At 47.4% G+C, this 21,326-nt stretch overlaps 1 long non-coding RNA gene across 1 annotated transcript; it reads right to left on the bottom strand.

Annotated features, from left to right (window-relative positions):
- Window positions 1-9,871: 9,871 nt before the first annotated feature.
- LOC120882405 lies at window positions 9,872-17,113 on the bottom strand. Its single transcript, XR_005725501.1, has 2 exons — window positions 16,992-17,113; window positions 9,872-10,049 (listed from the first exon to the last, which is right to left on the bottom strand). It is a non-coding gene; the product is annotated as an uncharacterized LOC120882405 (long non-coding RNA).
- Between the last annotated feature and the right edge of the window lie 4,213 nt (window positions 17,114-21,326).

The following is a 21,326-nucleotide window of genomic DNA, read 5'->3' as shown; positions in this document are numbered from 1 at the left end:
ATAAGTTGCTGTTTACCGCCTTCAATTCAAAGCTTTCACATAAGTTGCTGTTTACCGCCTTCAATTCAAAGCTTTCACAGGTGTCATTTCTCCTGTATCACCTTCAAATACACACAGAGCTTGTGTTCTGATTTGGGAGGTATTATTGCTGTTGTTCAGTGGGTAAGTCGTTATGTGACTCTTTCTGACTCTGTGGACTGCAGCACGCCAGCCTTCCCTGTCCTTCACTGTCTCCCTGAGTTTGTTCAAAGTCATGTCCATTGAATCTGTGATGCAATCCAACCATCTCATCCTCTGTCATCCCCTTCTCCTCCCGCCTTCAACCTTTTCCAGCATCAGGGTCTTTTCCAATGAGTTAGTTCTTCGCAGCAGGTGGCCAAAGTATCGGAGCTTCAGCTTCAGCATCAGTCCTTCCCGTGAACATTCAGGACTGATTTCCTTTAGAATGGACAGGTTGGATCTCCTTGCAGTCCAAGGCACTCTCCAGAGTCTTCTCCAGAAGAAGATGGATAGCTATGTTCTAATGCCAAGCCCAAGACTCAATTCTGAAATACAGTAAGTCCCCTACACATGAACCCTCAAGTTGCAAACTTTCAAAGATTCAGACGTGCACTTCCTCAAAGTCAGGAATGAGTGCCATCACAGATTGCCCTCCGTCTCCTATTACTTTGGGTACCCAGGCAACTTTGCTGCACTTACGAACAAAGAGGACTTAGGAACGTGCTCTTGGAATGGAATTCGACTTACATTAGTCTCAAGCAAGTTTCACATTTTACATGCCTGTCATCGGCTTGTTTGCCTCACAGAGTGACTGCAAAAACACGAAACAGTAACATGAAGAGGCGTTCAGTTCAGTTTAGTCGCTCAGTCATGTCTGCCTCTTTGCGACCCCGTGGACTGCAGCACGCCAGGCCTCCCTGTCCATCACCAGCTCCCAGAGCCTGCACAAACTCATGTCCGTTGAGTCAGTGATGCCATCCAACCATCTCATCCTCTGTCGTCCCCTTCTCCTCCCGCCTTTAATCTTTCCCAGCATCAGGGTCTTTTCCAATGAGTCAGCTCTTCGCATCAGGTGGCCAAAGTCTTGGAGTTTCAGCTTTAGCATCAGTCCCTCCAACAAACACCCAGGACTGATCTCCTTTAGGATGGACTGGTTGGATCTCCTTGCAGTCCAAGGGACTCTCGGAGATGTTAAAAGGATAGTAAAATGGATTGCTGTTCAATTTAGCCCTGAAACTGTAATAAAATACCTTCAGTGACAGAAGCTCTCCTACCACAAGCACCAAATACTGTGTTTAGAACAAAAATCCTATTTTGCAATTTCCATTGAAATCCTTTCCCGATACTGTGAATAAATGAGCTATTCTAGGCAATCCATATCTGTTAAAACCATTATTTTTTAAAAAAATGTCCTCAGGTATAAACAGAAATTGTTTTTCCTATTCAAAAGTATTCATAAGAATCAGGACAAATGTATATATGGGTTACGGTAATAAAAAGAGTCATTTCTTGGAGAAAACACCTCATTCCTAGGCGTGCAGTGCATAGATTTTGTAAATGGTGGGATTTTGATGCTGGAGGTTAAGACCCAAAACGTGCCGTCTTTCATTACCGTTTCTTCTGAGGTGATGTCCAGATGAGTTTGGTAAGATGGGTATACAAATTCCGTTACTTTCTACGGTCCGTGTTCTGGCCTGTGTCTGCGATGTGTTTCTCCACTTACTGCATTCTGTACAGAATACCTGGGAGTCCCTTGGACCGCAAGGAAATCAAGCCAGTAAATTCTAACAGAAATCTACCCTGAATATTCCTTGGAAGGACTGATGCTGAAGCTGAAGCCACAACACTTTGGCCACCTGATGCAAAGAGTCGACTGCTTGGAAAAGACCCTGACGCTGGGAAAGATCGAAGGCAGAAGGAGAAGGGGACGACAGAGGCTGAGACGGTCAGATGGTGTTTGAGTAGGCTCATGAAGGAGAGGGAAGCCTGGCGTGCTGCAGTCCGTGGGGTTGCAAAGAGTCAGACACGACTGAGCAGCTTCACTGGTAGTGCTAAAGAACCCACCTGCTTTGGCAGGTGGCAGGAGATATGAGACCTGGGTTTGATCCCTGGGTTGGGAAGATCCCCTGGAGGAGGGCATGGCAACCCACTCCAGGACTCTTGCCAGGAGAATCCCACAGACAGAGGAGCCTGGTGGGCTACAGTCCACAGGGTCACAGACAGCCAGACGTGACTGAGGCAACTTAGCGCAGCACACAGCATGTAAAAATAATTGTACCTTTTCCCAAAGTAGAATAAAGAATGTATCATAATCTCTATTCCTGTATGGTCAAGTACAGACTTAACGAGCCACCCACTTAATGACGCTAAGTGGAAATCTTACACATGGGCTTATTTTAGAGTAAAACCTGGGTCCTGTTTCATGAGAAAAGGGGACAGTCAAAGGCCCAGGTATCTAGAGAAGGAAATGGCAACCCACTCCAGTATTCTTGCCTGGAGAAATCCCACAGACGGGGGAGGAGCCTGGTGGGAGTCACAAAGAGTCGGATACAACTTAGCGACAACCACAAAATACCAGCTACATAGCTTCTTCCCTTTCAGATCCGCTTCTTCCTGAGTTTTTGGAGTCTTGTGTAACTTGGGACTCATTCCCTAGTCCCCCGTCAAAACCAGACCGTGAGGTTTCCTCTCTGTTTAGAACGCCTACATTGCTGTCTCTTGGGTCGAAGACCATTTCTTCTATTGTCTTCACAAGAAGGCTAATTGGTGTTGGGGGAGGAGGGAGTAGTAACCGTGGTTTATAACGTGACCCACTCCGGCAGTCACGATTTTAGCTTTCTGTAAGGTCGCAGGTTGCGCTTTCAGCACTTTGCAAGATATGGCCATAAGCCACGTTCTATCCCAATTCCAGATCTCCGTGTTGGGTTCATAATACCCACTGGGTCCATTCCTCACACAAAAAAAATCCAGTCACCCCGGCAGGAACCAGAAGTGAAACAAATACCTCTGCTGTGAACATTTTAGGAAAAGAAATTCTGACAGTTTTGTAACTAAAAGCAAGCTACAGGGTTCAGTACGGATATCAGCTTTATGGTCCACTTGGATTCTTAACACTCACGGGTCAGCTTCCACAGTAAGGAAAGTTGGCCCTAGTTATTGCAGAATAAAAAGAAACCAACTCTTAAAAAAAAAAAAAAGACCAGAGCATCAAACCTGGGTCTCCTGCACTTCAGGCAGATGCTTCATCGTCTGAGCTGCCAGGGAAGCCTTAAATCCCCCCTGGCCGTCTGTTTTACGAGTTGTGATGTGTACGTTTGCACGTGGCTCTCTCTTAATTCATCTTGCCCTCCCCTTTCCCATCTAGGTCTGCAACTGTGTTCCCTCTGTCTGCGTCTCCATCGCTGCCCTTCCAACAGGTTTTGTCTTATGAACGAGCTACTGTGAGGTGATGCGTCCCCAACTCCCTCAAAGCCTCGGACGGCAGGTGCTAGGTGAAGTCTCTCGATGGGACAATAACCACAGGAAGAGACGTACCCCTGAGCCGGGACGAGTGAGTGAGAGCCGCCCTCACCCCAACTTTTCCCTCCGTCCCTCTCTTTCCCGGGATCCCCGGCAGACTCAAGGACACACTCTTGGGAGAGAAGTGCAGAGGATGAAAAAACACGCAAGCATGGTTTCGGCTTCCTTTGGCAAGCGTCAAGTAAATTCTTCTCCGGCCCCCGGAACGATCACCAGAGGGGAGGGTTGCATTCTTTGACGGGAGACCAGAATTGAAAAAGTGCTGACTCCAGTGGGTCTGTACAAACCCAAACTCCCCGTGGAGACGGGTGGGTTGAACTGAGGTTTTGCGCCAAATTCCTGGGTTGAAATCCTGATTCCCGCCCCCCAGGGACCTAAGGATGTGACTGTATTTGGAGATGGGGGTCTTTAAACGGGCGGCGGGGGAGGGGATGAAGGTCAAATGAGGTCACAGGGGTGGGTCCTGACCCCATAGGGCTGGACTCCTTATAAGAAGCGAGGAAACAGACACAGGTAGGAACGAGGACGTTGAGGACTCAGGGAGCAGGCGGCCGTCTACACGCCCAGCAGAGAGTCCAGCCCTGCCCACACCTGGCTCTCAGATTCCATACAGATGCATAAATATTCGATATTTCTTTTTTAATTGGAGGATCATGACTTTACAATGTTGTGTTATCTGCAGCTCGACAACAGCACGAATCCGCTATGACTGTTAATACATCCCCTCGCTCTTGAGACTTTCTGCAACTCCCCTACCCACCCGTCTAGCTCCCTGGGCTGGGGAGCAGCTTCCCACTTGCTATTTTACACACGGTCGTGTGCATACGTCAGGGCTAGTTTCTGAATTAGCTCCCCCTCCTCGTTTTTACTTTTTTTTTTAAATTTTACTTTATTTTAGTTTACAATACTGTATTGGTTTTACCACATGTCAACATGAATCCGCCACGGGTGTACATGAGTTCCCAATCCTGAACCCCCCCTCCCACCTCCCTCCCCATACCATCTCTCTGGGTCATCCCAGGGCACCAGCCCCAAGCATCCTGTATCCTGCATTGAACCTGGACTGGCGATTCGTTTCACATATGATATTATACATGTTTCAACGCCATTCTCCCAAATCATCCCACCCTCTCCCTCTCCCACAGAGTCCAAAAGTCTGTTCTGTACATCTGTGTCTCTTTTGCTGTCTCACATTCAGGGTTATCATTACCATCTTTCTAAATTCCATATATATGTGTTAGTATACTGTATTGATGTTTTTCTTTCTGGCTTACTTCACTCTGTATAAGAGGCTCCAGTTTCATCCACCTCATTAGAACTGATTCAAATGCATTCTTTTTAATGGCTGAGTAATACTCCATTGTGTTTTTTTTAAAACAAATATTTTATTGGAGTAGAGTTGTTTTACCACGCTGGGTTAGTGCCTGACGCGAATCAGCTCCATGTATACAGACATCGCCTCTTATTCTGGATTTCCTTTCCCTTGACGTCACCACAGAGCATTGGGTAGAGCTGGACTGCCGGTTCTCATTACTCATCTGTTTTAACCCACAGCATCCATAGAGGGTGTGTGTCCATTCCAATCCCCCCCAGTGGACCCCACCCACCCCGTTCCCACCCTGGGCTCCGTAATGTCTGTTCTCTATCGAGTGTCTCTATTTCTACTTTGAAGACAGGTTCATCTGTACCGTATTCATCGACAACTCTGATTTCCCACTCTTTTTTGTTTGGTTTTGTGTGAAGTGGTACCTCACCGTGCTTTTTTATCTGCATTGGTCTAACGACTACGGCTGCTGAACATCTTCTCATGTGTTTGGGGCCTTTCCTGGTGGTTCAGACGGTAAAGCGTCTGCCTGCAAAGCAGGAGACCCGGGTTCCACCCCTGGGTCGGGAAGATCCCCTGAAAGAAGAAATGGCAACCCCACTCCAGGACTCCTGCCTGGAGAATCCCGTGGATGGAGGAGCCTGGTGGGCTACAGTCCATGGGGATGCAAAGAGTCAGACACGACTGAGCAACTTCACTTTCACAAATTCATCGACCATTCATACACCTTTGCACAAACACTTATTGGACTCTTTTGCCCATTTAAAAAAATTGGGTTGCTTTTGTTTAGCTGTTGTTCTTCCCTTGAAGTTCTTTACATATCGTAGATATGAATCTCTTATTAGATCCACGGTGTGCAAATATTTTGCCCCAATTCTGGGAGTTGTCTTTCTCCCTCTTGAGTGCCTTTTGATGCACACAAGTTTCTAGTTGGGGTGCAGCCCCATTTACTTATTTATTTTTCTTCTGTTGCCTTTGCTTTAATGTCATGGGGTTTCCAGGTGGCTCAGAGAGTAAAGAATCTGCCTGCAATGCAGGAGACTCCAGTTTGATCCCTGGGTGGGGAAGATCCCCTGGAGAAGGGAATGGCTGCTGCTGCTGCTGCTGCTAAGTCACCTCAGTCGTGTCTGACTCTGTGCGACCCCACAGATGGCAGCCCACCAGGCTCCGCTGTCCCTGGGATTCTCCAGGCAAGAACACTGGAGTGGGTTGCCATTTCCTTCTCCAATGCGTGAAAGTGAAAAGCCTTGGGAATGGCTACCACTCCAGTATTCTTGCCTGGAGAATCCCGATGGACAGAGGAGCCTGGCAGGGTACAGTCCAGGGGGTTGCAAAGAGTTGGACATGACTGAGTGACTAACGCGTACATAGTATTAGGGTCATAGCCAGAAATTATTGTTAAGTTTTTCAAAACGTTTTCTTTTTTTTTTTCTTTAATGAAAGCTAACGTGTGAAGAACTAACTCACTGGAAAAGACCCTGATGCTGGGAAAGATTGAAGGCGGGAGGAGAAGGGGACGACAGGGGATGAGATGGTTGGATGGCCTCACCGACTCAATGGACATGAGTTTGAGTCAGCTTCAGGAGTTGGTGATGGACAGGGAGGCCTGGTGTGTTGAGGTCCATGGGGTTGCAAAGAGTCAGACTTGACTGAGCGGCTGAACTGAATTGAGCTTACCATGCACCCAGAGTGGAAAACGTAAGCTCTGGTTGGACATCTCTCTCCCCAGGAATCCCTGAGTCCGATCAACTGCCCAGACATCTAAGCCCAGTTGCCTCTTCTTTAGGTGTGCTATAGCTCATCGCCAAGAAGACAGCGTTCCCCGGGACGCAGCAAGATCCGCCGATTTTGGCAGATGTACAAGCGGTCACCGTAGACCCTTCCTTCACTCCCCAGGAAATGAGTTGACGGGAGGCCTTCTAACAATAGCTCCACTGCCCGTCCCATCGGCCAAGCAAGACAAATGCTCCCAGTGTCAGTTTGGGAAACTTCTCTGAGTGTGTGTGTGTGTGTGTGTTTTTTAATCTTTGCAAGTTTTTTCTTTTTCCAGAGAAATGAGTAAGTCTGGACTGCCAGCGAGACCCTCTTTGTCGCTCCAACACGTTATCTTAAAAGAGGATGCTTTTGCAAAAACATTTTCCGACAGGCTATGCATCCCCTCCCCACGCCACCACCCCTCCAAAGCCGGTGATATTTGGAGATTTTACAAGGACGATATGAACGCCCCCAGGGAGGGTTTTTGGCTACAAAGGCGGTAGATAAGAGCGATAAAGGGTGTAAGAACTCCTCCCAACTTTCTGCAGACACCACAGGCTTTAGTCTTAGCAGTGCTCTGCCTGCCTCTTCCAGACCCAGTTACGTCACCTTCCCTGGAAGGGCTGGGACGCAGCTGTCTGCCCAGAGGCGCAGAGCAGAGTGCAAACCTCCAAGATGATAAATCTCCAAACTTACTGTGTCTGATACCTGAGCTGTCTGCCGGCACCATCCGTCCCAGGCAAGGACTCATTCCTGCCTCGTGACTTGCAGGGAGTGTGTTTCCGTGGAGACGGCGGGGGGTGGGGGGGAGCAACTTAAAAAAGGTGAGAGTTGCAAGTTCAGTTTTGGTTGTTGTCTGACCCTTTGCGACTCCACGCCAGGCTTCCCAGTCCTTCACTTCCTCCCAGAGTTGGCGCAAACTCTTTTGTCTATCGAGTCGGTGATGCCATCCAACCATCTCATCCTCTGCCAACCCTCTTCTCTTGCCTTCCATCTTACCCAGCGTCAGGGTCTTCTCCAGTGAGTCGGTTCTTCGCCATCAGGTGTGAGGGGCAAAATGAGGGCTGAGACAGCACCTCTCATAGTTCTGAGACCGCTCCAAACAGGCAGGGGAAGAAGATCGACACATATATGATTTTGGCCAAGGGGGAAGTTCACGCAATAACAACTTTTGTAGAAAGTTTTTGTGGGTCTTCTGAAATTTGTGCTAGTCACAAGGAGGAGTCAACACTGTGAAGGATTTTAGTGTTTTTTCTAGATATGATGAGATACAAGAACTGGGCTCATGAAATTAGCTCCTGAAAAACATCTAAATATCTGAAAACCTCTCATGGTTTATCAGGAGCACAAATGCCTTATTCCCGCTACCCAGCCTCAACTCCTTTCAGGGGATGTTGAAGGTCAGCAGCGGCAGCAGCGCTTGATTTAATCTTTGTAGAGGTGTCAGTTTGCAGCTGACACGGGGAATTCTAACACAGCTGTGCACGGTAGCCGTAACTGACTAGGACCTACATGCAAAATAATGGTTGCCGTGATGCATCTGTTCCTTTGGATCTGAATGGCGTTACCCCCCCCACCCCAAATATGCCTCTGCCAGGAGCTGGTTTGGTTGCTCAGTTGTGTCTGACTCTTGAGACCCCATGGACTGCAACCCACCAGACTCCTCTGTCCATGGGATTCTCCAGGCAAGAATACTGGAGTGGGTGGCCATTCCCTTCTCCAGGGGATCTTCCCAACCCAGGAACTGAACCTGGGTCTCCTGCACGGCAGGCTGATTTCTTACCAACTGAGACAGCAGGGAAGCCCTGATGTAAAGCTAAGTTAGCAGTGGGACAGAGCTACCCACTGAGGACTTAACAAACACAATGTAAGAGTTGAGAGCTATGCTTCATTTGGCGGGAATTTTTAGGACTTTAAGCCTGAGAGGCGGCGTCTCAAATGGACCTGAGAGCATTGCTCCAAGGAGGCAAGGGGAGGAATCAGGTGATAAGAGAAGTTTTGCAAGAAAGGGCAGGTAGTCTGAACATCAAACGATTATTCTTAGCTGAAGGGATATCAGATACCTCAAGTTAGGGAATTGAGTGTGTTTCTGTTTACAGGAAGACGTAAGGGTCTAGGCTCGCTGAAATTATTCCTTCAATCTGTACCACAGCTGCCGAGGAGCCTCCAGGTGGCTCAGAGGTAAAGAGACTGCAGGAGACACAAGAGACACGGGTTCGGTCCCTGGGTCGAGAAGATCCGCTGGAGGAGGAAATGGCAACCCACTCCAGTGTTCTTGCCTGGGGAATCCCATGGACAGAGGAGCCTGGAGGGCTACAGACCATGGGGTTGCAACACAGTCAGACATGACTGAGCACACAGCTACGTGGGGCCAGTATCCTGTGTCTTCGAATCCTGAGCTTCCTCAGGGCTCACTGGCTCACCATCCTTGGTGGTTGCAAGAGCTAACGACTCAGTTCAGTTCAGTCCCTCAGTCGTGTCCGACTCTTTGCGACCCCATGGACTGCAGCACACCAGGCCTCCCTGGCCATCACCAACTCCCCGAGCCCACCCAAACTCAAGTCCATTGAGTCGGTGATGCCATCCAACCATCTCATCCTCTGTCGTCCCCTTCTCCTCCTGCCCTCAATCTTTCCCAACATCAGGGTCTTTTTCAGTGAGTCAGTTCTTTGAATCATGAGGCCAAAGCACTGGAGTTTTGGCCTCAGCATCAGTCCTTCCAATGAATATTCAGGACTGATCTCCTTCAGGATGGACTGGTTGGATCTCCTTGCAGTCCAAGGGACTCTCAAGAGTCTTCTCCAACACCACAGTTCAAAAACATCCATTCTGATGACTGTGACATCCTTTCTTTAGTGATATGGCAGGAAATATTCCATTTCGCACCATGGATCTCCTGGCCCTGAGTTTAACCATATGTTATGTTTGGAAGGGCATAGAATCTGTTCCTTATCTTTCTCAGAGGTCACTGTGAGCTATAGGAGGATGGTGGATAGCAGCGATGAATTTGGGCTTCAACACTGTCTATATCTCTGTGTGTTTATGAGACAGTGTTCATTTTAGACGAGATTAACCAGTATGCACACGAGATATCCAATGTCATCTTAATGCCCTGAAGAGAAACCCGTTGGCAATACCAATCTCATAATATTTTTGATGACACCCATTGCTTGTGGATGTGTTTACTGCCTGAAGTTTCAGATATGATCTCTAGGCACTGAAGTAAGTTTTCATGTATCTGTCAGACATTTATCTCCATAAACACTTTTTTTCCCCCCTCTTGGAAATATGTTTGAAGGTGTGGAGTAACTCAGGATTTATTTTAACATAAACCTCTCACGGTGTCCTTTCAAAAGTGCGTGTGCTCAACGTAAAAGCAAATCCTGCTGAGATGCGCTGTGAGCTTCACAAAGGAGGGACACTTTAATGAGCTCATTCCTTTCCTTGTTATCTGGAACGGCGTTTGGGGAGTAGAAACGCATGCAGGATAAATGGAGGTGAGAAGGAGGCTGCTTTTTGAAAACATTTTATCTCGTATTAGGGCATAGCTGATTAACAATATTGTGATGGTTTCAGGTGGGCAGTCAAGGGTCTAAGTTGTCCATATACATGGATCCATTCTCCCTCAAACTCCCCTCCCATCCAGGCTGCCATATGACATTGAGCAGAGTTCCCTGTGCTGTCCAGCAGGTCCTTGCTGCTTCTCCATGTTAAACACAGCAGTGTGTCCATGTCCATCCCAGACTCCCTGAGTATCCCTTCCCCCACCCTTCCCCCTGGGAACCATAAGGTTATTACAGAGTATTGGGCAGAGTTCCCCGTGCTGGACAGCAGGTCCTTGCTGGTTCTCCATGTTAAACACCGCAGTGTGTCCATGTCCATCCCAGACTCACTGAGTATCCCTTCCCCCATCCTTCCCCCCGGGAACCATAAGGTTATTACAGAGGATTGAGCAGAGTTCCCTGTGCTGGACAGCAGGTCCTTGCTGGTTCTCCATGTTAAACACAGCAGTGTGTCCATGTCCATCCCAGACTCCGTGACTATCCCTTCTCCCATCCTTCCCCCCGGGAACCATAAGGTTATTACAGAGTATTGAGCAGAGTTCCCTGTGCTGGACAGCAGGTCCTTGCTGGTTCTCCATGTTAAACACAACAGTGTGTCCATGTCCATCCCAAACTCCGTGACCGTCTCTTCCTCCATCCTTCCCCCTGAGAACCACAAGTTCACACTCTGTGAGTCTGTTTCTATTTCGTAAGTAAGTTACTGTGCATCACGTCTTCCATACGTAAGGGGTGTCATACCAGATTTCTCCTTCAGGACACACGGCACTGTTTTCGAGGATACACAGAGAGAGGTAAACGTACATATGTTCATGAACACACACACGGGTAACGTCATGCCGTGACACGCGCATGCGTACGGACACACCAGTGCATGTACAGGCGTGCACTCATTCAGAAACATGCAGAAACACACGCACGCCTACAGATGCACACAGATGCGTGTACACACATGCTTACATACAAACGAAACACATGCGTGCATACACACACACGTGCACACAAACACGTGCACACACACACACACCCAGGCACACTAAGGTGAACGACAGTACCCAGGTCAGAACCAGAAGGGGCCCGTGGCTGGCACCGCCTGGGACAAAGAACCAGGAGACAAGCAGGCTGCAGCCTGCAAAGCAGAAGACCCGGGTTCGATCCCTGGGTCGGGAAGATCCCCTGGAGGAGGGAATGACAACCCACTCCAGTGTTCTTGCCTGGAGAATCCCACGGACAGAGGAGCGCGGCAGGCTACAGTCCACAGCGGGGTCGCAAAGAGTCGGACACAACTGAGTGACTAACACTTCACCTTTTACTAGCTTGGCAGGGAGGCTTTGCGGAGACTCTGAGTGTCCCTGACTACGATGTTTGGGGTGGGTTTCTGGCCCCGCCCCCAGGAGCAAGGGAAAGCTCCCAGGAACATGGGTAGGCTGTGTTACTTCATTCTTCAGCGTTTGTTTTTGCCCAGAGCATCAGTGAATGTGTGTCTCACTGGTTTCCTTTGTGTGGGTGCTGGGGTGGGTGGCGTTCTGCAATTAATTCCACCTGCCTAGACCCCGTCAGGCTTTGACCCGCTGCTCTGGCAGGTGTGAGCTGTGTTCACGGAGGGAGGGGATCCTCTAATCAGATGCTCCCGGAACTGACATTTGGAAAGATTAATGGTGCAAGAGGACAGTGTCACAGAGAGAAAGGGCTCAGGGACACTGTACGGCTGCCATGCTGTGCTCGAGTTTTACTTCTGGATGGACGTACCCCTACGTGTAACGGACCGGCTGGGACTCTGCGTGAGCTTTGTGTTTTCACGTCTCAAATTTTAATGAGCATGGCTTCAATATATAATGCATGCGTAGGTCCAAAGGAACTAAAACAGCAGCACGAGAGAGACCTAGAAAATACCTATTATCTACCTATGTCTATCTATCGTTCTAAGTACCTACTTATCATATCTACCTACCTACCTATCAATCTGTCTACCTACTGATCGTATCTATCTATTGCTACTTACCTACCTATTTACCTACCTATCAATCTATCTACCTACCAATAATATCTACCTACCTACCTATTGATCTCTACTTACTTACCTATCTACCTACCTACCTGTCATAAGTATCTATCTACCTACCTGTCATATTTATCTATCCTACTATTTACCTACCTACCTACCTACCACACCTATCTATCTAAGTATCCTATCTTTCTACCTACGTACCTATGACATCTATCTATGTCTGTACATGGAACAACAGACTGGTTCCAAATAGGAAAAGGAGTACGTCAAAGCTGTATATTGTCACCCTGCCTGTTTAACTTATATGCAGAGTACATCATGAGAAATGCCGGGCTGGATGAAATACAAGCTGGAATGAAGATTGCTGGGAGAAATACCAATAACCTCAGATATGCAGATGATACCACCCTTATGGCAGAAAGTGAAGAGGAGCTAAAAAGCCTCTTGATGAAAGTGAAAGAGGAGAGTGAAAAAGTTGGCTTAAAGCTCAACTTTCAGAAAACTGAGATCATGGCATCTGGTCCCATCACTTCATGGCAGATAGATGGGCAAACAATGGAAACAGTGTCAGACTTTATTTTTTTGGGCTCCAAAATCATTGCAGATGGTGACTGCAGCCATGAAATTAAAAGACACTTACTCTTTGGAAGAAAAGCTATGACCAACCTAGACAGCTTATTGAAAAGCAGAGACATTACTTTGCAGACAAAGGTCCGTCTAGTCAAGGCTATGGTTTTTCCAGTAGTCATGTATGGATGTGAGAGTTGGACCATAAAGAAAGGTGAGCAGTGAAGAACTGATGCTTTTGAACTGTGGTGTTGAAGAAGACTCTTGAGAGTCCTGTGGACTGCAAGGAGATCCAACCAGTCCGTCCTAAAGAAAATCAGTCCTGAACATTCACTGGAAGGACTGATGCTGAAGCTGAAACTCCAATCCTTTGGCTACCTGATGCGAGGAGCTGACTCACTGGAAAAGACCCTGATGCTGGGAAAGATTGAAGATGGGAGGAGAAGGGGGCGACAGAGGATGAGATGGTTGGATGGCATCACCATCTTGATGGACATGAGTTTGAGCAAGCTTCGGGAAATGGTGATGGACAGGGAGACCTGGCGTGCTGCAGTCCATGGGGTCGCAAAGAGTCGGACACGACTGAGCAACTGAACTGAACTGATGTATGTATCCATCCTTCTACCTACCTATGACACCTATCTATGTCTATCTTTCCACCTACCTGCCTATCACATCTATCTATGGGTCTTACCTACCTACCTACGACATCTATCCATCTCTGTATCTTTCTATCTACCTACCTATGACATCTATCTATGTGTCTGTCTTTCTATCTGCTTACTTACCTATCATGTCTATGTATCTATGGACCTATGGATGGGTGGATGGATTATATGGAGAGAGAGAGAAGATAGATAAATCAGGGTAGGTAGATACATAATTAGATGATGGGTGGATAACAGGTAAATGATGTATAGATATCTATCATCTAAGTATCTAGCTACCTCAATCTATTTACCTATCTGCTCTCTCCATATACTCTATCCATTCATCCATCCATTAATCTGTTTTTTGCCCATTTGTCTATCTGTCCATTCATCCATATCTATGTATCTATATATCTACCCATCGTTCACCTCTCTTTCTCCACCCCTTCATATACCCATGTATTTACCTACATATTCATCCATCTGTCCATCAATACCTATCTATCTATTAATATCATCCATCTACTGATCGTCTCCATTATCTTTCTGTTTCTCTAGTTAGCTATTCTAACATGTATGTATCGGAGAAGGCAATGGCAACCCACTCCAGTAATCTTGCCTGGAAAATCCCATGGACGGAGGAGCCTGGTGGGCTGCAGTCCATGCTAAGAGTCGGACACGACTGAGCAACTTCACTTTCACTTTTCACTTTCATGCAGTGGAGAAGGCAATGGCAACCCACTCCGGTGTTCTTGCCTGGAGAATCCCAGGGATGGGGGAGCCTGGTGGGCTGCCGTCTATGGGGTCGCACAGAGTCGGACACGACTGAAGCGACTTAGCAGCAGCAGCAGCAGCAACATGTACGTATAAACTATATCTGTCTCTAATTTATCTATCATCTATATACTTATTTGTCCATCATCTGTCTCAGATATGATCTTTTCATTACTTACTATCTATTAAGGATTTATTGTATATCTGGGCTTCCCTGCTAGGTCAGCTGGTAAAGAAGTCAGCTGCAATGCAGGAGACCCCAGTTTGATTCCTGGGTCGGGAAGATCCCCTGGAGAAGGGATGGGCTACCCACTCCATATTCTTGGGCTTCCCTTGCGGCTCTGTGGTAAAGAATCCACCTGCAAGGCGGGAGACCTGGGTTTGATCCCTGGGTTGGGAAGATCCCCTGGAGAAGGGAAAGGCTCCCCACCCCAGTGCTCTGCCTGGAGAATTCCACGGGCTGTATGGTCCATGGGGTCGCAAAGAGTTGGACAGGACTGAGTGACTTTCACTTTCACTGTTTCAGTATTATCTAGCATTTATCATTCATCTATCACCTACTTATCTAATCTCTCATCTACCCATCCACCTGTTGGTCATATATCATAACTGCTGTGGAAATGGCTTCAGTATGTAGTCAACTAGAGCTCTCACACACACAGATTCCATTTTGGTTAAGCACTCTGTAGTGTGAGCTACAGACAACTTCAAAGAATAGTGGAGGTCAATCCTTAAGAATTTCCTAGGTGTACAGGAAGAGGCCTTGGAGAAGGAAATGGCAACCCACTCCAGTATTCTTGCCTGGAGAATCCCATGGACAGAGGAGCCTGGTGGGCTGCAGTCCATGGGGTCGCTAAGAGTTGGACACGACTGAGCAACTTCACTTTCACTTTTCACTTTCCCGCGTTGGAGAAGGAAATGGCAACCCACTCCAGTGTTCTTGCCTGGAGAATCCCAGGGACAGAGGAGGCTGGTGGCCTACAGCCACTGGGGTCGCAAAAGAGTCAGACACGACTTAGTGCCTAGGTCACAAATGCATCCAGCTGACTACAATGCGACATGTCTGATGAGTACACGCCTCCCTGAATCTCCAGCTGCTTTTTGCATCACATTTGTCTGCGACACACACCTGGAGCACCATTCAGGACCAAGGAGCCAGGAAAAGAATGACCTCCCCTGCGTGTGCAGGAAACGACCGCTTCCCAGGCAGGAGGCGACAAGCCTGTGATTTACATCTTCAAGCTACCACCATCTGTGGAACAAACAACTATATTTAAACCAATGTATGCAGGGGAAAAAAAAAAAAACATGTTAAAATATACATCTAAGAGTTATGGAGAAACAATACCTGATTGTCATGACTTCTGGTTCCTACCCACCTAATGTAATTTCTCTGACAATTGCAGGAAGGAAACTCAGCTTTAGAATTTCCCTGGGAGCACGGGAGCGACTTTAGAATGAAATTGCTTTAAACTTCCCTGACAGAAGTGAGTTAAGAACCATGCTTTTTATTCTCTAGGAAAATAACTTTTGATTCAGGATACAAAAAAAAAGTACCTAGTTTGACTTTTGCAAATCTGCATCTGAGTGTTTTCCTAACAGAAAGATTTCCAAGAAAACCCCTCTTTTCTGATGTGCATTTTCTTCCCCTATGTGAAACTTTTCTTGGAAGTTCCTCGTAGGACACTAGAATTTTTGAGTTGACACTGAGCTAGTAGGGTTCGTCTGGGGACCCTTGGACTTCCCATAAAGAGAGGTTTCCAGGCTTTCATGAATAAAGCATTCTTGCCAGACCGTAACTGTGAGTCTACTCCCAATTTTGTCCTTATTATGGCATCACAGACTCAATGGACATGAGTTTGGGTAAACTCTGGGAGTTGGTGATGGACAGGGAAGCCTGACGTTCTGCAGCCCATGGGGTGGCAAAGAGTTGGACACAACTGAGCGACTGAACTGAACTGCACTGAGTAACCTCTGAATGTCCAATTGCATCTGAAAAGTTGTGACGCGCTTTGCTGCAGCAGGAATTCAAATCTTCCACCTCTAGTGAAATGATGTGGAGTGCAAGTCGCTCAGTCGCGTCTGCATCTTTGCAACCCCGTGGACTATATAGTCCATGGAATCCTCCAGCCCAGGATACTGGAGTGGGCAGCCTTTCCCTTCTCCAGCAGATCTTCCCAACCCAGGGATGGAACCCAGGTCTCCCACATTGCAGGTGGATTCTTTACCAGCTGAGCCACCAGGGAAACCCAAGAATACTGGAGTGGGCAGCCTTTCCCTTCTCCAGCGGATCTTCCCAACCCAGGGATGGAACCCAGGTCTCCCACATTGCAGGTGGATGCTTTACCAGCTGAGCCACCAGGGAAGCCCAAGAATACTGGAGTGGGCAGCCTTTCCCTTCTCCAGCGGATCTTCCCAATCCAGGAATCAAACCAGGGTCTCCCACATTGCACGCGGATTCTTTACCAGCTGAGCCAGCAGGGAAGCACACCCCACGTCTAGAGTGTTCCCTACACGTGGAACACTAATCTTCATCAGGTAATGTGGGCTTCCCCACTGGCTCAGTAGATAGATAGCAAGATACGGGTTCCATCCCTGGTCCGGGAAGATCCCACCTGCCTCGGAGCAACTGAATCCGTGCAGCACAACTGTTCAGCCTCTGCTCTGGGGCCTGGGAGTGGCAACTTGGACCTACAGTCCAAGCTCCATAGCAAGAGAGACGACCACAATGAGAAGCCTGCACAGCGAAACCGGAGAAAGCCCCCCGCACACAGCAGTGAAGACCCAGCACAGACAAAATAAATAAATTAATTATTTTTAAAAAAACCCCATACCATGTAAACTCTGCATGGGCAGAACCCAGGGGCTATCGGATCGACCACCTGACTTGTAATGGTCCCTGCAGGACTGTGTCCAAGAAATGAACTGCCACCTCACCTTAGGGCTGCCTCCTTTCCTGAAGCAGAACGTATCCTGCTCTCAATGGTTCAAGCATCCACGGAATGTTCCTGTTTCCTACAGAAGTGCTGCGTGTGCTCAGTCCTGTCCGACTCTTTGCAACCCCACAGACTGTGTAGCCCGCCAGGCTGCTCTGTCCACGGGGTCTCCCAGGCAAGAACACTGGAGTGGGTTGTCACCACCTTCTCCAGGGGATCTTCCTGACCCAGGGACTGAAGAAGCTGTCTCTTGATGCTCTCTGCATTGGCAGCTGGGTTCGTTACCACTAACGCCATCTGGGAAGGCCTTGAGATCTCGTTTCCATTTTTACTCAACTGCTGCCCACAAGCAGTATGTTGACCTGTATGCCCGAGGTGATCAAACAGTATTTGTGCAATTGGTGTGCTGAATTCCAAGCCCTGTCTTATGTGATGAATGAATCTATTTCACATTCACCCAAGGAGCTGACATCATAAACAGTAAGAGTTCTCAGTTTCCTTTTTTTTTTTTCCCCATCTTTTTTTTTTTTCCCCCAGCCCTCCAAACTCAATGGAACAGCTGCTCATCTTGGGAAAAAGTGAAGGTAGCAAGAGAAGAGGATGACAGAGGATGAGATGGTTGGATGGCATCACCGACTCAACACACACGAGTTTGAGCGACTCAACGCACACGAGTTTGCGCAAACTCCGAGAGATGGTGAAGGGCAGGGAAGCCTGGTGTGTGCTGCAGTCCGTGGGGTCGCAAAGAGTCAGACACGACTCAACAACTGAACAATGACAACAAGGAGAAAGTTAACTGTATTTTCTCTGGACAACTTCTCTCTCGTATTTTCTTGGTTGTCAGCGGCCAATGTATTCTGTTCTCTGAAATACTGACAACTCCTTTCCCCTGTGGGAGCGGGGAACTGCATTCTCAGCTCTGTTCCCAGGATCACTGTTTCTACTGTTTCAGCGTCTTTTTTTTTTTTTCCCTCTTCGGTTCACAAACACCGCTTAGCAACAGTGACAAGTTCGGTTCAACATTCCAATCTGTTTTAATAATCCTTTCTGACTTTTCTCAAGTAAGCGAGAGATGGTTAAGTGCTTCCAGACCTGGGAATGTGCTCTGCTGGGAATATCCTAGGAGAAATGCAGAGTATTCTCGGGTTGTTCCCTGAAATCCAGCTCATGGTCTCCGGTGGAGGCTGAGTATGCTCACTGGAAAAGAATATTAGTCTCATTCGGCCAGAGCAGCTTGGGCCCTGAGCTGTTTCATCGTCATCTTTGGCAAAAGATCAAGCGATGAGTGTCAACGTGACTTCTAACTAGCCACTGGCAAGATCCAATCTCTCTAGTGCTTTTCTTTTGGGACGCCCCATTTTCCTGCCTTAAAACTTTGTAAATCAATGACACACATATATAACCGTGGCTGACTCATGTCAGCGTATGGCAAAAAACACTACCATATTGTAAAGTAATTAGCCTCCGATTAAATAAATTAAAAAACAAAAAACTCTGTAAATCAAGTTAATTTTGCTCTTCTATTCTGCTCTCTTTCCCTCATTCTATAACCTTGCCCCCCTTTGGGGAAAAGTTCTTTTTTTTTTTTTTTATTTTCCCCTCCAGCTTTCATTATTTGGGCTTAGACATAATAATAAAATTAAACCATATCCATCTTCTGCCAAGTATACCAAAACAAAATTTTCTTCTTTCACAGTTGTACTCAATTGCCTCAAAGTTACACACATAACGTACAATTAGAAAACCACTGGAGTTGAGCAGAAGATAAAAACGCTCCCGGCTCCTTCTTTGAGCTAAAAACAAAAAATAACTCTTACGTAAAATATCTGCTGGTAAATTAAGACCAGGTTTCGTATTATTTTGGTTGATTCTAAGTCAGAGGCCGTTAAGTCAAATTCTGAAAACTTATATCCCTTCTCCGAAGTTTCTGCTGACCTCTAAAATTCCTCATCCTAAGTCTAAAAAGATGTAAAAGAGTCTACAGACAATTGCAATGTATCCATTTTGATTCCCAGCACAGAATACTTGAACAAACTCCATTTAACAGGTCAGAAGTTGCCCACGTATTTTTCCAGTCTCTGAAATTCTATTTCCAAATCACTTTTCTTAAGAGAAGCAATTGAATGATTTACATTTCCTTGTAAGAAAAATCTACTCCCATTAGCATTTCTTTCTTTCTTTTTGGCGGTGACACATACCATGTGGGGTCTTAGTTCCCTGACCAGGGCCTGAACCCATGTTCAATGCAGTGGAAGCCCAGAGTCCAAACCACTGGACCAGCAAGGAAGGCCACATTCACCCTAATTAACAGGACTGCGAGTGCAGCCATGAAATTAAAAGACACCTACTCCTTGGAAGAAAAGCTATGACCAACCTAGACAGCATATTAAAAAGCAGAGACATCATTTTGCCGAGAAAGGTCCATCTAGTCAAAGTTATGGGTTTTTTTTTCTCCAGTCGTCACGTATGGATGTGAGAGTTGGACCACAAAGAAGGCTGAGCGCCGAAGAACTGATGTTTTTGAACTGTGGTGTTGGAGAAGACTCTTGAGAGTCCCTTGGACTGCAAGGAGATCCAACCAGTCCATCCTAAAGGAGATCAGTCCTGAATGTTCACTGGAAGGACTGATGCTGAAACTGAAGCTGTAATCCTTTGGCCACCTCCTGCGAAGAGCTGACTCATTGGAAAAGACCCTGATGCTGGGAAAGATCGAAGGCGGGAGAAGGGGACGACAGAGAATGAGAAGGTTGGATGGCATCACCGACTCGATGGGCGTGAGTTTAAGCAAACTCCGGGAGTTGGTGATGGACAGGGAAGCCTGGAGTGCTGCAGTCCATGGGGTCACAAAGAGTCGGACACGACTGATCAACTTAACAGCAAGATCCAGAAGGATGAATCAAAACCAATGACCTTGTGGAATCCCTTACACATTTCTAGTTCTACTGGTGCATTTCACAGATTGATGTAACTTTTTTTTGGCAGGGTGGTGGGGCGGTGTGGGCGGTGGGCAGCAGGGGCATCCAGTAAGGCAATTGTTTTTATAAGATCAGCGAGACTACAGTATCTCAAATAAAGGTGTCAAATGCAGAAAAGTCAAGGTCTTGTCGACTGGATGAAAATTCTGCACCGGCTGTGACCGTCCTAAGAGGACGGGATTGCTTGGTGGGGGCAGGAAATCCAGAAATTGCTTTTAGGTTACTGCCTGTAGGGGTGTTAATGAATAAGTACACACTCACTGATTTGTTCCAGACGTGTCCTTGAACGTACCATACAGTTCCTCTCCAGCCCTGCCCGACACCCCGCTGAGTCAGAACTCCGGAATCTCTCTATTTGTCCATCTAAGGATGCTGATCCCAAACCACCACGAGATCTCGCTGTGCAAGGGAATTTCCAGGAGGGTACACATTTCAGAAGGAATGCAAAGTAAGACAAAGAGGAAAAATGAACCCAGAGAGATCCTGGGAGTGCCCACCATCTGGTTTCGATGCGGTGCTGTGTGTTTATTTTCGGCATGGAGCTTGTCATTATTCAAGTGGCTGGCAGGTGAAAGATTTTCATTCAGGCGACCCTTTTTGTAACGGGCAACATTCCGGCTGTCGTTCCCAAGACTGCGTCCCAGGGTTCCATGAAGATACACTGACGGCAGAAAACCCCCGTCTCCCAAGTTTCTTCGGAGCCTTGCAAAAATCCTTCTGAATGTATCCCACGTGTTGTAGGCTGGCTAAGGTATATCACTGGAAAAGACCCCGATGCTGGGAAAGATCAAAGGCGGGAGGAGAAGGGGACGACAGAGGATGAGATGGTTGGATGGCATCACTGACTCAATGGAAATGGTTTTGCATAGACTCTGGGAGTTGGTGATGGACAGGGAGGCTTGGCATGCTGCAGTCCATGGGGTTGCAAAGAGTCGGACACGACTGAGCGACTGAACTGTACTGAACTGAACTGAACTGAACGTGTATCAGGCTCTGGCAGGACGGCAAGTGAGCCTGGAAGAATCCCATTTCGCCCTCGCCCAGCCCAGAGCCTTCTCAGTATTGTCAAGCCCCTTAGATTCCATGCAGTGGTCAAAAAAGTCAATTAACTCAAAATAAAGACGAGCTTTACTCACTTGATAACCGTGAAGTGTTAGTCGCTCAGTCGCGTCTGACTCTTTGCAACCCCATGGACTGTAGCCCAGCAGGCTCCTCTGTCCATGGGATTCTCCAGGCAAGAACAGCGGAGTGGGTTGCC

Source organism: Oryx dammah, unplaced genomic scaffold (genome assembly GCF_014754425.2).
Source record: "Oryx dammah isolate SB20612 unplaced genomic scaffold, SCBI_Odam_1.1 HiC_scaffold_23, whole genome shotgun sequence".
Classification (NCBI taxonomy): domain Eukaryota; kingdom Metazoa; phylum Chordata; class Mammalia; order Artiodactyla; family Bovidae; genus Oryx; species Oryx dammah.
The sequence above is the reverse complement of the archived record's forward strand: the minus strand, read 5'-3'. Positions and strand labels throughout refer to the sequence as shown.